At 24.1% G+C, this 16,437-nt stretch overlaps 1 protein-coding gene and 1 long non-coding RNA gene across 2 annotated transcripts in view; one reads left to right on the forward strand and one right to left on the reverse strand.

Annotated features, from left to right (window-relative positions):
* Positions 1–1,087: 1,087 nt before the first annotated feature.
* The window catches only part of LOC136981009 (uncharacterized), a 45,220-nt gene continuing 29,870 nt past the window's right edge, over positions 1,088–16,437 (forward strand). Inside the window, exon 1 of the long non-coding RNA XR_010881633.1 lies at positions 1,088–1,359. This is a non-coding gene — a long non-coding RNA (uncharacterized lncRNA). The remainder of the gene's footprint in view (positions 1,360–16,437) is intronic.
* Positions 15,463–16,437, reverse strand: part of LOC136981008 (protein turtle-like) — a 112,449-nt gene continuing 111,474 nt past the window's right edge. The window contains exon 14 of the mRNA XM_067277254.1: positions 15,463–16,122. The gene's annotated coding sequence lies outside the window, so the exon portion shown is untranslated. The remainder of the gene's footprint in view (positions 16,123–16,437) is intronic.

The following is a 16,437-nucleotide window of genomic DNA, read 5'->3' on the forward strand; positions in this document are numbered from 1 at the left end:
TAAAATGATAAATGACAGGTTTATTAATATTTTAATACATACAAATGTATTTGTCTGTATTATTTTATAAAATTAATAACAATTTCCCTTTGTTTTGTTAGGGGTATTCATTTATTATCATGTGTAAAACGTATCACGTGTGTATGCTCTTCATCATGTAGAATTTTTATTTGTGTTTACATATTACTATTTTCTAAAACATAATTTATTCTTCTCGTGAGACGTATTTTTTTTTTTACTTATTTTAAGCATAGTAATCGGGGGTATTATTGAATAAATTAAACAAAAATAATGATATATAATGCATAAATTCACATTGAAGGTAATTTGCATGTTTCCATTAGATAATTTATTTATTTTAATTTAAAAATATCAAATAATAATAATAATAAGAATATTTTCAAAATAAAATTCTGTTTTGAAGTTAAAAAACAATTTTTATCAAAATTGTTTCAAAAATATGTCTTTGCCAATAATAAGTAATTTGCAATATTTATTTTATTTTTATTAGAATATTTATATAAATTTTATAATAATACATTTACTTTTCTGTAAATACATTTTTTTTCAATTTAGTTTAAGTGGTGAATATATTTTTTATAAATTTTCCAGAAAATCTATTTTATTTTTCTTTTATTATAAAATTTTTATTTATTTATTTTTTCAAAGAAAAATATAAAATGAGGCTTAAAAGCCAGTTAATCATTATAAAGATTAAATTAAAAATCTTATTTAAATTTGTTATTACTTTACATTGTTCCTTGTTCAGTTCATAAATTGAAATACTTTTTAATGCGAATATTGCTGACTTTTTTGTAAAAATTACTGAGTTTTTTTGGGGGGAAAAACACAGTTAGGGCCACCCTGTACATATATAACTTTAACCATTATTTTCTTATTGTTTAAAGTTTATAAATTTGATAAAGATATTTTATCACCTCACATCTTAAGTTTATCATCATCTATTAATTCTTTGCTAATGTTATAATGCTCTATAGATAATAAGTGTAATAATCCCATTAAAAGTTTGTTTTTTTTCCTCTCGAGATAATGCTATTATTGATTATTATTTTTTTTTCTTAGCGAAAGTAACTTGACAACCAATCTGGATAAGTTGATGAACATGCCATGAAAAGATAATCTGTGTCATACCTAGAAAAGATTGAAGGGATCCATGTTGTCATTCTTTTTTTTACATTCCCCCTATTCCTCTACGTAAAGTATTCTCTAAATCGTTTATTATAATTTTTAGTGATCGATGAGAATACATTGAATTTTTATGAATCCGAAAAATGTCATATATACTTAAGATCAATAAGTGTTACGCCAATGAGGAAGAGGATTTGAAGAGATTAAAAGGTATCTTTTAATTTAATCTTATAAATATATGTTAAAACATGTTTTTTAGAGATTAAAAAGCTTTTTTTAAAGTGTAAATAATCTTCTGATTAATAAATTTAAGAGCTTTTTTTTAATTACTAGAACTTGATTTTTAACGTTAAAATATTCATTTGAATCGATTCGTGAGCAAACACGATGACGTATTTATTATAATTTAATTGAAGTTTTGATGAAATATTCGTACGATGACATATTTATGTTTTTCCATAATAAAAAACACCCAATAAGTCGTTAAAAAATTCATTTTTGTGTCTTAAAACACGAATTTTAGTGAGTTATAACAGTGTGGAAATTCGGTCACGGTGTACGATATTTAAATATTTCGAAAATAAATATTAAATGAAAGCATTTTATTTATTTATGATTATTGAATTGAAGAAAAATTTCCATTTTTTTTAAAGTGTCCTGCATATATGTATATTTATAGGCTATATTTTACACCGTTTTAGGAAGATACTAAAAATCTGACAAAGCATTTTACCTCCCCCTCACATTTCTAAATTTTTAACTAGGTTCTAAATATATTAAGTTAAAAATGATTGAAAATATAAGAAATGCAAAGTAAAACCTATAGGAATTGTCAACCCTTTTTAAGTATTCAAACAAGATTTTATTCATCATTAAATTTGGATATACCCACAGGAAGCAAATACATTGTGATGCCACATTATGCCTCTCAACGAGTTAGAACCCAGTTTTAATATTCTTACCGCATCAAAACGTGAATTTTGTGCAAGGAGAAGCTTTATAGAATGTTTGTAACGTATTCGTTGTTTTATCACTTTAGTCACGAACATTTTGGTCCATGATAGACGAGAGGTAAGGAAGAACTGTATGTTCTACCTGGATTATAGGGATATATACAACACTTTATTGTGCTCTTTATGTTTCCAATGTGTCGTAATCCTTACAGTCATGAGATTCTCTCTGAAGGGAAGGAGGGAGAAAAAGAACACGAAAATAAATTCTAAACTATAGAAAAACTGATTATGTGACTCGAGTGATGAAGTAATACAGTTTATGCCATAATTTGATTTATATCTTGCTATAGAATCTTTTTCTTAGGAAATGATTTCATTAGATTTCCCGAAAAGAATAAAATGGATAATAAAGTTTTATATTTTATTTTTTATTAATCTATTGAATTACATGGATACGTATCCACGTATCCAGTTAGTTACTGTCAATCAGAAAAAAATGCAATTGAAAAAATACAGCTCATGTTTCTTTAATTTAAACATTTTTAAATATAAAATAGTACAAATTCGGTATATTTTGGTACATAATTTAATAATTTATTTTTTAAAGATTATTTTAAAATATATATATATATATAAATTTGGAAGAGGTTTATTAGTTTTTTTTAATAAAAAAAAAGTCCTGAATAATATTTTCTTTACAATTTATTCCGATAAACTTAATTTATTTTAATAAAAATTTAGTTTATAAGCAGAATTATTAAATTTTGTTCTTAGACAAATTCTAATTTGTTAGAAAAATCTTAAAAGATATTTTTTTTTTAAACTTAGAAAGTACTAAGAAGTATCCATTGTAGCGAATAGAATTTTATTATTAAGCACGAGATATTTTAAATGCTAATTTTCTGTTGAGTTTAAACGAAATTATCGGTTAAGAATAAGAAAATAAAATTTCCAGTGATAAATTTCTATAAACAATTTCTCTTAAAGAATAATCAAACCGACAATCGAAAGACAAACATTTTTCTTAATAGGAAAAAAATGCAAAAAAAAAAGGAAATTCCTAAAAGGAACGTTAAAATTTATCATATTAGATATTGAACCATAAAAATGAGAATTATTACGAAATTTTATCAGCATGAGAATCGGCAAGAGACCGAGATGAAGAGGGAAAAAAATGTTGATGTATGGCTTTCCTGCAAAACACGATTTATCATCGAATTATAAGTCATCGTTATTTAATTGAATATTTCGAATTGTATAACTTAAAAAATTTAGAGAAAATAATTTTTTAAAAAACGGAGAATTTAAAAAAAAATAATAAAATATAGTTTAAATAAAAACCATTAAAATGGAACAAAATATATGTTTAATTAGTAGGTATATCGTTTAGGAACGTACAGATAACAGAAGCGCTTCTACATTTCGTGATTATTTTTCCTAATGAGAGTTTCACGTACACGAGAATGACGTAACTCGTAACTATAGTAACGAGAAGGAAGAGTTTAAAAAAAACATGGAAAGTTGCCATAGAAATTCCATCAATATGGAAAGAGTAAGTATACGTGTTTAAGTAATATCAGTATCAGAAAATTAAAATTAAAAAAAAAAAGAAGAGAAAATAAAGAAGCAATCTTTAAATATCGAAGCGAAAGTAGTGTATGAGATAATTGAACTGTTTATTAACGTTAATAGGCATTCATATTTCAAACTAACTTATCTAAAAATTATTCACCAGGATATTTGATGATGGCACAGGTTATAAAAGAAAGGGAAACAACTATCAATAACATCATTAACCACGTGCTTGCATTATAAAGCTATTATAATCTTTTCGAATTTATTATTATTTGTTTTTAGGATTTAGAAAGTTTAATTAAATTTTCATAGTAATTTATTATTTTAATTAGCATGAATAATTTCGACAACAAAATTATTATTATTAATTTTTTTTTTCATAATTATTTTTTAAATTACATATAATATAAATTAGATTATATTTCATATATTTTTTTTCAATTAATTCTTAAATATTTATTTATTCTTTTTTTTGTGTTAAAAATAATAATAATGAAGTTTCTGTTGGTCTTTCTTTTAATTACTTTTATTTTTGTTGTTAATGTTAATAAATGGTATGCTATTTTTATTTATATATATATATATTTAAATTTTGAATTAAAATTAGATTTGTACATGTTAACTTTATTATTATATGATAATTTTATATTTCTATATCGAACAAAACGTAATGTTTGTATAGAACCATTTATCGTTTCTTACAAAGTCAAACAAAATTAAAGCAACAAAACTTCAAAGAATTTGTATAATGGTTTATGTAAACGGTTTCTTGCGTGATTCCAACTTTCATCTTTGCATGAGTTTATTATGTGAAGCGAACAACATTTTCGTTTAGTAATAGTAAAGTACTGTACTTTTGTTTTAAATTATATGAGAAATTTATCAATTTCATTAATGTTATTATGTAAAGCTTTATCAAACATTTTGTAATTTTTTAAAAAAAATATATATATGTATATTTTTAATAATTTAATCTGTTAAATATTATTTAAAAAAGTTTACTATAAAAAGCAAAAATTTGCCTTGAAAAATGTTTATTTCGAATGAATGAATGATTAAACGCAATTATTTACTTTGATTTTTTAAAAATTGAAATCGATTATTTTAACGCTATTGTTACGTTTGAAATCGATTATTTATTTTGAATTTTTAAATGAAATCGATTATTTTAACGCTATTGTTACGTTTGAAATCGATTATTTATTTTGAATTTTTAAATGAAATCGATTATTTTAACGCTATTGTTACGTTTGAAATCGATTGTTTTAATCATGTTGTTACGTTTGAAATCGATTATTTATTTTGAATTTTTAAATGAAATCGATTATTTTAACGCTATTGTTACGTTTGAAATCGATTATTTATTTTGAATTTTTAAATGAAATCGATTATTTTAACGCTATTGTTACGTTTGAAATCGATTGTTTTAATCATGTTGTTACGTTTGAAATCGATTATTTATTTTGAATTTTTAAATGAAATCGATTATTTTAACGCTATTGTTACGTTTGAAATCGATTATTTATTTTGAATTTTTAAATGAAATTGATTATTTTAACGCTATTGTTACGTTTGAAATCGATTGTTTTAATCATATTGTTACGTTTGAAATCGATTATTTATTTTGAATTTTTAAATGAAATCGATTATTTTAATGCTATTGTTACGTTTGAAATCGATTATTTATTTTGAATTTTTAAATGAAATCGATTATTTTAACGCTATTGTTACGTTTGAAATCGATTGTTTTAATCATATTGTTACGTTTGAAATCGATTATTTATTTTGAATTTTTAAATGAAATCGATTATTTTAACGCTATTGTTACGTTTGAAATCGATTGTTTTAATCATATTGTTACGTTTGAAATCGATTATTTATTTTGAATTTTTAAATGAAATCGATTATTTTAACGTTATTGTTACATCTGAAATTGATTATTTTATAGATTTTTTTTGTAAATGCTGGTTGTTTTTTTATTTTTACACACAAAATTCACTAATTTATGATACATTTTTGAATGTAATAACATTTTTTAATTAAAAGTATAACTCTTTTAAAAATAAAGTAATTAGTTATAATTTAAGGAAATTAAAGAATGGCTCGGAAATGTCTTTTTTGAATATGCAATAAATAAAGTATGTAAAATACTACAGGAAACGTAAAGTGCAGTTCAAAATGATTTTGACAGAATAGATTTGATTTTTCTGATGGAAAGACCTATTTATGTAAATTTTTATTTCCATTGCAATTCTATACACAACTCTTTTCCCCTCTCTTGATATATATAACTTATTTATATTATTTATTTTCCCTTATTAACATAAAAATTTACATTTATTTATGCATATTTTAACACAATGCACACATTTAAATTACAATTTAAATAATAATCTAAAAAGAGGTTTTTTTAAATGGAATTTTAAAACCAAAAATAAAAAAATAATAATAATATTTTTTTCTCCAAACGAAATTAATTCATCCAATGATTTTTCTATTATATAATCTGTATCAATTTATAATAATTATTTCAGTAAAGCCACACGAAGATTTGTTGAGACATGCAAATCTACATGGATAGAGTTTTAAAAAAAAAGTGGAGTAAAGATTAATGATAGAATATATAGACTCGGAAATAGAAAAGAAAATGGGGTGAATGACTCACTATTGAGGTTAAAAAAAAAAATAATATATAAGCTTAGATAAGTGATTGAATAGAAGTAAAAATGAGTTCTATATAATAATAGATAGATGAAGGGATGTTTTGTGAGGTTCTTTCTTCTAGTTTATGAATAACTTCTATACAGATTTGTTAATTTACAAACAGATTTTATAGAATTATAACGAAGTCTGCCAGTTGGGTAATGTCTGAAGACAAATAGCGGTTAAATACATTTAACCAAAATGATGAATTGGTACGGTTTGAAAGCAAAGTTACAATTCAAGATGATGCATCACTCTACAGTTTTGAGGCCACTCTTGTCTTTTCAGAGTTAGAGCAAGTCATGCTGTGAGAAAAGTGCTTTTTTCTTTCTATCTTCCTTTCCTTCTATTAATGCATATTTATACATATAATCATAAAATTAATCCCTGTTTATTATATTCCAAGTTTTAATTATTGTTAAATTAAAATTAATGTTTATAAAAGTTTAATACTCTTTATTTTTAATGTAAATAGTATCTATTGTTCGTGAGAATTAGGAAGGATTTAAATGGAAAATATTGATACTTGTTTATAAATTGTTTTTTTTTTTTTTGGAAACAACTTTAGATAATCTTACCGATCCAATTAATTTAATTATTTAGATCATCCAACAGAGTGGTTTCAGCTGTTATCAAATAGATACTTTTGTTAAATCAATTATCGTTATTAAAAATACTCTTAATCAATTCTTGAGAGTATTAAAGCAAAGATGGATAAAAATATAAATAATTTAACTGGGATGATAATTAAATCTAAGAAAAATGCAATCAAATGAGATAAAAGTAGCTTAAAACAACCGAAACGTAACCTTTACGATGAGCCTTTAACATTCTTGAAACTGTTAGTGATGTCGTATGAAGTCTGTGCGATGAATAAATTCATACTTAATTACATTATTACACAGGAAAAATAAAGTGAAATCACAGGAAGTACATTACTTAATTTTATTCTGATGACATACTATTAAAGCTTTTCTAACTTTATAAAATGTAAATATTCGAATCGTAACTCAGAACTTTTAATTAATTGAGGACATCTATAGAACAGCAATCGCATTGAATAGAACGTTGAGTAAATTGATTCAAGAGTAATTTATAGTTCTAAAGCATTACTTCCTGAGAGAATAAGTAACTAAATTTCAGATTATTTCAATAATACGTTCTTGTGATAAATGATTAGTTTTCCCACAGAGACAGAGATTATAATCCTTGTTAAGCTTTCAAGCACCTGATATAATCATGAGTGGCGAATAATTCTCTATAGATTTGTTACACGTCTTGTCATCGAAAATATTTTCAAGTTTAAAAAAAATACTAATAATAATAATAAAGAATGATTCATGAATTATATAGACATTACTGTACAACTCTAACATCCTCTAATTAATATACATATATAGTAAAGTGTTGTATAATAAATTATGGACAATATTTTGATCTTAATCAAATAATAATTATTAACATGTTAGAATATTTTATTTTTATTTGCATTTTATTATATTCGCGCTAGTCATTGTCCGTTGATAACTTGTGATTGCAGCATGTTTACACGAAAAATAAATTATATTTATATAAAATGGATTTTATAAAAATGAATAAAATAAATTAAAATGATTAGATATTAAATAAATATTTATTTGAATAAATAATTTTTTAATATAATAAATGCGTACATTACAAAATATTTTTTGAAGATTATACTTTATATAATAATAATTATATATAATATATAATTTTATACTATTATATATATATAATTAAGCATAGTTTAAAAGTTCTGTACGGTTGCCAGAAAGTGTCTTCCATATTAATTGCGAATTATTTTTCTTTTTGTTTTAGATTTATGTGACTTGTCATCAGATTATTATTAATTTATTTGAAATATGTTTTGTGTACATTAATAGATTATACGAGGAATATATATATATATATAAAGCAATTTATAGTACATTTGTATCGGTTGTTATAAGAAAAGTAACTGTTAAGGCCAACTAAATTTAGCATCTGAACAGATTGTAACATTTATATAAACGTTTTTCTCTTCAATAGACTCAGTCGAGTGTAATATTTACTTTTCTACATGTCTGTATAAATATAGAAATTTTCCTTTTTCTAGAACTTTAACTAGAACACACATCGAACAATCAAATCTACTTTATATTACAAGAAAAAAAAATTGTTTTTTTAACTACAAAAAATTTGAATTTTATTTACAATTTATTATGGATAATCTAAAAATTTACATATATATATTTTAAATATTTATAAAACCATTTTGTAGTAATATTTCAATACTTTAAAGTATCAAAATGTCTCTCTAGTTTGTTAAAAATTTATAAACCTTACATTTGAATGAATTTGGCATTTAAAAGACATTCATAGTTAAATGTTTCCTCATACGAAGGGAAGAGATGATATTTTCTAGACCTGACAATTTGTGACGTGAGGATAGAGAATTTGAGACGTGACGTCACAATGACGTTTTTTGTTACTAAAAATGGATTAAGATACGTCACTCTCAGTGGCATTATATTTTTAAAATCGATTTTCTGAACATTGAGATAAATTTTTTTTTAAAATATATTTTATGATTTTATGTTAAGGGATTGATTTGTAGCAACATATTGGAATCTAAAAATATGATGTAATATAAAAAAAATTACTGTAGAGATATGTATAAGGTGGGTATAAAGAATTGATGTAATAATATAACATAAGGATGTAAAAATGATATAAGGGCAAGCATATAGAATCCATAAGATATGTACAAATATTTTCTTTAAATATAAAAACGTATACAAATAAAATTACTTATATAATATAAGATTTCGTAATTATCACACACTTTAAGAATACATTTTTATATATAAAAAATAATTTGCAATATATAGCTTTAAATTAAATTCCGTTGTAGTGATATAATAATTATAAATGCATTAAATTTAATCATTAAAATACGATTTTATAACTACGAAAAGCACTGTTTTTAAACGTAGAGAGTTCTACATAAAAAAAAGCATTAAAAATAAAGCTATAAATTACAAATTAAATGATTTAATTAACAAATTTATTTCGTTATAACAATGTAACAATTTAAATATATATAAAAGGGAAAAAAAAGAATTAAATTTATTCATAAAAATAAGATTTTATAACTATCATTATTGCCAGTTTCTTACCCCCTCCTCTTGTTTCATTATATCTCTTCTTATTAGAAGCAAAAGTAAAGTTTTTCTCAAGATATAATGGGAATCTCGTTAGGACATTTGTAAGGTTAAGAACAGGGAAGGAAACTTTTCTCTGTGTGCAATCGACTGTGCTTGTTTGCTGTTTGTCAATATCTTTTTACCGAAATGGAATTCGCATCAATAATAACTTTTTGAGAACTTTCATCTTGATATTTTTGAAATAATAATGATTGTCTTCTTAGAAACGAGTTGAAATTTTAAATTCTACAAGAGAGATAAGGGGAGGGGGAAGAGTAGCTTAATGTTTAAAAAAAAATGGGGAAAAAACAACAAAACAATGAAAAAGAAATGTTTTAAATATTAATCGTAGAATATGTAAAAGTTTTATGTTAGTGAGAATCCGTGATGTTATATTACTTAAGTGTCTTTTAAAAAATGAAAATATAAAAATTTACAGATGGAATTTCCGGTTTTTTTCAATACAGTATTGATGTAAAAGATGTAAATATTTAAAATTTTATTGGTTTTATAAAATCTATATACAGGGAGGTCCAAAAATCAGTTAAACGAATTTTGATACACTTGACTACAAATAAAGCATCAATTGTCTTTAAACGGTTAAATCTATATCAACCCTACGATAAAAATTTACTTACAGGATGGTCTTAAAGTCAGTTAAACTAGTACAGACTAATTTGCTACCTTTATTTTGAAATGAATTGTACCAGTTTTGGTAGTTATATAATTTTTGTAGAAAAAAATCGCGTTGTTTTTAACTCAGTAGACGATACATATACATAAGTATGTCTTGAACACAATATAAAACACGGTTAATTGGCCACCCTGTATGTATATATATATATATATATTTCCGCCCAAAAAATACTTGTTAATCTTTTATTGTTATATGTCTTTAAAAAATGACATCTTATTATAATAATCATTTATCTTTAATTTTTTAAATAAAATATTAAATTTATTTTTAATATTCAACCTTTAAAGTATTTAACTGCAACTGATATAGATTTATACTGTTATAAATATATTAAAACATGATTTTTTTAATATATATTTTTCATTTAAAAATACATTATTCAAAAATAAATAAATAATTTTTATTATTAAGGTAGCAAAGATGTTGGAAAATAATTTTGAATTATTAAATTAAACCTCGTATTTAATGTCAATACTACGATATTAATTTAAATCAAAAATTTACTATTATAGCAATGAAAAAAATAATAATTTCAGCATGCTATATATAGAATAAGGTATCAAATATAATAGAAACACATTACATGTATTTTCTATGAGGCATATTATACAGTATATACTTTTAGTATCGGATCCACGAGACGTGTTATACTACACGTTTTCTTTCTTTAGTGTTAAATTACTTAGTTACTATAGAAGTTTATTGGCACATTAATAACTTCTTGACGTATATTAATATAGAAGTAAATACGACTTGATATATTATTATAGAAAATCTATAAATGATATTAGTTTAATAGTAAAAAAACTATATATATATATATAAATCTATTTTTATGCTCGTTTTATACGTTATAAGTAATTGAGATTTATAATTTAATAATAATTTATATTGTTGTACTCAAGTATGTGCCATTACAGCGGCGAAATTCTCCGATATCTGAACTTTATCTAACGAAGAAACAATGCTTATAACAGATTTATTTCTTTTATTTTCTCTCCCTTTTTTTAAATCAAATAAACGATGGAGAAAACATCAAAGTTTTTGATCAAGTGATTTCTTAAAAAGTCTTGGAAAACTCTTAGCGATATGGCAATCGAAAGTCCATGGCAATTAAACTGACATTTCCTCCTCTGAGCTTTCCTTTACCTGTTCGCAATTTACGGTCCTATAATGTGGGTTAGAACCTGTTTCCAGAAGGAAAAAAAATAAAGAAAAATTGCTGGCAAATATCCAATATACCAAAATAAGAAATAAAAATAGAACAATATGGATGGATAGAGAAATAATAATAATAATAATAAAAAGAAAAACCTGATCTTCTAGTGTAGTTGCGACCTTCTCGTATAATATATGCAAGCTATAAGAAAATAAGATTTTTGAATATTTATGTAAAACTCAAAAAAAGCAATATGTTATGATTAGTTTCGTGACATTGTTCGATATTACTATATATAAAAGAAGGGAGTATGCCCGTGTGCATATAAATAGAATATAATTCTTACAATTTCATCCCTTATACAACTAAAAATACACTCGCCGGAAGGGATATACGTATCCTATTATCCCTCCCTTCTGAGTGTTTATTTTTAGTTAAGATGATTAAATTTTATATATATTTGACAAGATCGCCTTGGGTGTTTTTTCTGTGTTTTCTATGGGTTTTAGATGAGTCCAGGTGATTTCGTGTTGGTTTCTTAAAGAAGTGAATCTTCCGTAACTTTCTCGTAAATAGAATCTAATCTTTTTGATGTCTGGTACAGAAGAAGCGAAGTAGAAATGGTTGGATACAAGATTACCGAGTGAAGGCAAAGGATACTAATGGTGGCAATAAGTGTGCAGCAACCAAAATGAAATTTTCTATTTTCCCTGGACGATAATGTGTATTGTGTTCGGAAATGCTGTTTCGATATAGAAAACGTGATTTACTTCTTAATTGTAATCAGTTCAGATTGTTTGACTTTACAAATTTCTTTCTTTCTTATTGGCAATCTTTCTGTAAAATTACCTTAAATATATATATGGTTACCTTACATTATATATATATATATATATATATATATATATATTTAAACAGATAAGGATAAAAAAATCTCATATGTGTAGAGATTTGAAGTAATTTCAAGTCGAATTTTTGTAGCATTTCTTAAATCGAAGCTGGTATAAGGTAGAGAGATACACTTCATTCTGTACGGAGCCAAATGTATCTACGTTTTTCTGATTTCTTTTAGTAACCATTTTCTAAAGTTATTTTATAGAAAAGTTTCCCTTTTTCTCCCCTTTAATATTATTGATTATATATAATCTTGCAGGAAAATTCTTTAATTTATCATGCCGTGTATTGCTTAACAAATCATTTTCTGTTTCTACCAATATCTAGGAAATTTATATGTATTTTCTGTACCGTACATACAAAAATTGCCATGGAGAAAGGAGTGTTCTGGTTTATTGAAAATCTTGATCAGATATCAAGATAAATAGGATTTGCTTACCATAAAAATGTTCTTTTTTTTGGGGACATGAGTAATGTTTATATATTTTTTTACATGCTTATAAAAACATTACTTCCAAGTAAAATTGTCCATAGGAAATTTAAGATTTTGTTTTCGTGTGCCTACTTTGAATAGAATTTTATGAAAGAACCTTATGAATTATAATAGTAAACGTCTCAGCTGCTTAATAAATATTTAAAATAGTCCTATATAATCTATAAAATAGAATATAAGATATATATATATATATATATATATATATATTCAAGGGAAAAATAAAAATAGAATTGAGATAGTCTATAGAGTGTATTGCTTTTTTTCCATGAAAACATTTACTATCTTAAAATAAATATAGAAAAAACTGACCTAAATATTATAGAGAAAAATATAATATTGAATTTTAAAGAAAATGCATCCACTTTTTTTGATATTTATTCAAGATAAATCGGTTAGAAAAGGTATTCATCAGTTATCAGTCAAAAAATTCAGTTGAATAATCGAATAAATTTCTTATTTTAGAACTTTAAATATTTCATATCTCGAAAAAGTATATATATATATATTCTTGAAGGAATAACGTGAAAAATCATAAATATTTTCAATTTAGTAAGATTTTAAATAGTTTTAAAACGAATTATTATTCATAAAAAAAAAATTATATTTAGTAACACGTTTTGCGCTAGATTCTTCTTTAAAATTGCAAGAAAATTATGATTTTTGTAGCATTTTCACGTGTAATTTTGTATATATTAAATAAATATAAAAGGTAGAAAATTGCTAGAAATTAAAGCTTCGTACACAAATCTTAGTTTTAATATTATATTTTTAGTATATTATTTGAAAACTGGCAAAGATGAAGGAAATTCTTTTTGAAGGCAGCAAAATTTCTTTCGATAAAGTATAGTGTGTGTGTGTGTGTGTGGTGTGTGTGTATATATATATACGTCGAGTGGAGAAGAGAAAACAAATTGCTGTTGGAAGCAGATAGTGTGTGTGCAACATTCCAAAAGTGAGTGATGAAACCATTCTATAGAATCTAAAAAATCTCCTTAAAAAAGCCTAAAAATTAACAGTAATTTTATATTAAAATTAACGACGAACCTAACTAACATTTCCTCACTTCCATTCTTTTTTTAATACTTAAAATTTAATTAAGCGAAACAATTTTAAATGCCAATACTCTCCCTCGTTTAAAGTAAATTACTGAAAATTCGATTTTATAATGTATATATACACACATATATATATGCATTTAACTACTTTAATGATATTGGGTGGAGCATATTAATGTTCTGTACTGACCTAAATTGATAGAAAGCAAAGTAATATCCTGAAAATATCATTAAACTGTGTATAATAATAAGCAATATTTTCTACACTAATTAATATTTTGTTAAGATAAGCATAAACGAGACTTTAAATGAGATACAGTTCATTGAGTATATAATTTATTGAATGAAATCTAACGAGTAGATCGATTCGGTACGTCTGTATGTCTGTATTTATATCTCTTTAACACAATTTACTCGTTTCTTTGATAGGAATATCGCAAATTCTTTATCGGTAAGATAAGTCGAGTGAATTTTTATAAAAATATAATTTAAAATTTACATTTTTTTACGACATTTTTGTATGGTGAAAGATGTTTAGACACATCTAAAAATTACAGAATATACATTTTTTTTTTCCTCCCCTTTCTTTAACATTACTTTCCTCGCTTGAAGAGTCATTAAAAATATATGGAATAGGGAAAGTTTAAACTGTGTTAAAGAATTCTAAGAATTCTATTTGCATGTTTATCTTGCATTGGATTTCAATTTATAGCCTGGGGTTTGAATCAGAATATTTATTTAGCTTGTGTAAGGTTGTAAAAAAAGAGCAAAGAAGAGCGAAAAAAATAGGAAAAACTTTTCAATTTTTAAAAAAATGGGGTTTTTATCGCATAAAAAACCTTTTAAATTAATTTTTATATTAAGAAAAAGCTTAAAAAATATAAATTAAAACACATTAAATCTAATGTAAATTGTTTTAATCAATTTTATAGACTGTTACAAACGAGTCAGATACTTAATATTGTATTTATCATTATTATTATAATAATTATCATTATATATATATATATATATATATATATATATATATATTTATATATATTTTGTTTTGTATCAAGGCAAATGATATATCATTAAGCTTTGCAAAACAGTAGATACACCATAAATGTATATATAATGGAGGGGGTTATATTTTCAAAAAACATTTTTGTTTATTTATTCATTATCGTTTATTAATATTAATATTATCAAAGACACAAATTCTTTCACATTATAAACGATTAACATAGCAACAAAATTAATTTTAAAGCAAATTTAAAGCGTGTATATATTTATATATATACACACACGAACATTTACGTCTAAATTATTGAATATTTTAAACATAAATTAATGTAAAAAAATAAAATATAATTTTTTAGATTCTTCATACTTCATGTATATATATATATATATATATTTTCCTTCACTTTCTTTCAGTATAAATTACTAATACATATACAGTTTGTGCATCATATAAGGGGATTTTATTAAATAAATTTCCAACCTTTTCCAATAAAAATCCTTGCAAAAGAAATTCATATTAAATTAATTGATATTTATGTATATATATATATATATATTTTTTTTTTTTGATATATTTGATAAAGAAAATTGATTTCTTACATCCAATAATTAATATCAGGATTTGATGAACAAAAAAATGAAAACATGAAATCTGATATATTGCATTACGGGACGGTCACATGGCCTGAAGAAGAAGAACTTAATACAAAAAACACGATGATTCAGTAAAGTTTTTAGTCTATTGGTTAACTAATGGTCCGGAAATAATTAGGAATCTTGGAAGCAAGTGTAAAGCGGAAGATATTGTATGAGATCGAATGGGATGAATATGTTAAGATCTAACACCTTGCATCTTCATTTTCACGTTGAGTTAAAGGGTATATTTTTTTGCTGATTTTAAAGATGAGTAGTAACGTTGTAAGTCTCTTTCTTCAATTGATGGTGTATCTAGGACGTGTAGTATCACAGAATTCACCGATCGTTTATAAATATTCTTGTTTCTTTTTTGTCTGAATGTTTATGGATTAGTTCGCTTCATGAATCCATCCTCTATCTCTTTGACGTGTACTTGAATTGCTATACTATTCCTTCTGATGTGTTTTGGTGGTCCAGCTGATGACTTTCTTGTTTTTTTAATGCATTCTTGGCACATTATGCCGATCCGGGTGTTGCATAGTGGACAGGATGCTCGACGAGTATCGCGGAGTGGAAACGGAAGGAGATGCTTATCTAAAAATATATAAAAACCTGGTAAAAATACTAATATATAAAAAGTGAATTTTAGTTCATTAAATTAACGATTCTCATCCGCCTCCTCTTCTCCCTCTCTCTCTCTCTCTCTCTTTTTTTCTTCTTTTAGTTATAATTTTGAGAAATAAAATTTCGTAGTTTGAAGTTTTATTTAAAATTAAGCTGTAAATAATCACTAGAATAAAAAAATGCATATAATTTATTAATGATGATTTAAAAAAAAATCTCTAAATTGTAAGAACCAAGACTGTACTCGAGGGACATCAAAACGAAGAAAAATAACTATAAAGGAGC

The sequence above is a fragment of the Centruroides vittatus genome, unplaced genomic scaffold (assembly GCF_030686945.1).
Source record: "Centruroides vittatus isolate TY-2023 unplaced genomic scaffold, ASM3068694v2 contig_738, whole genome shotgun sequence".
NCBI lineage: Eukaryota > Metazoa > Arthropoda > Arachnida > Scorpiones > Buthidae > Centruroides > Centruroides vittatus.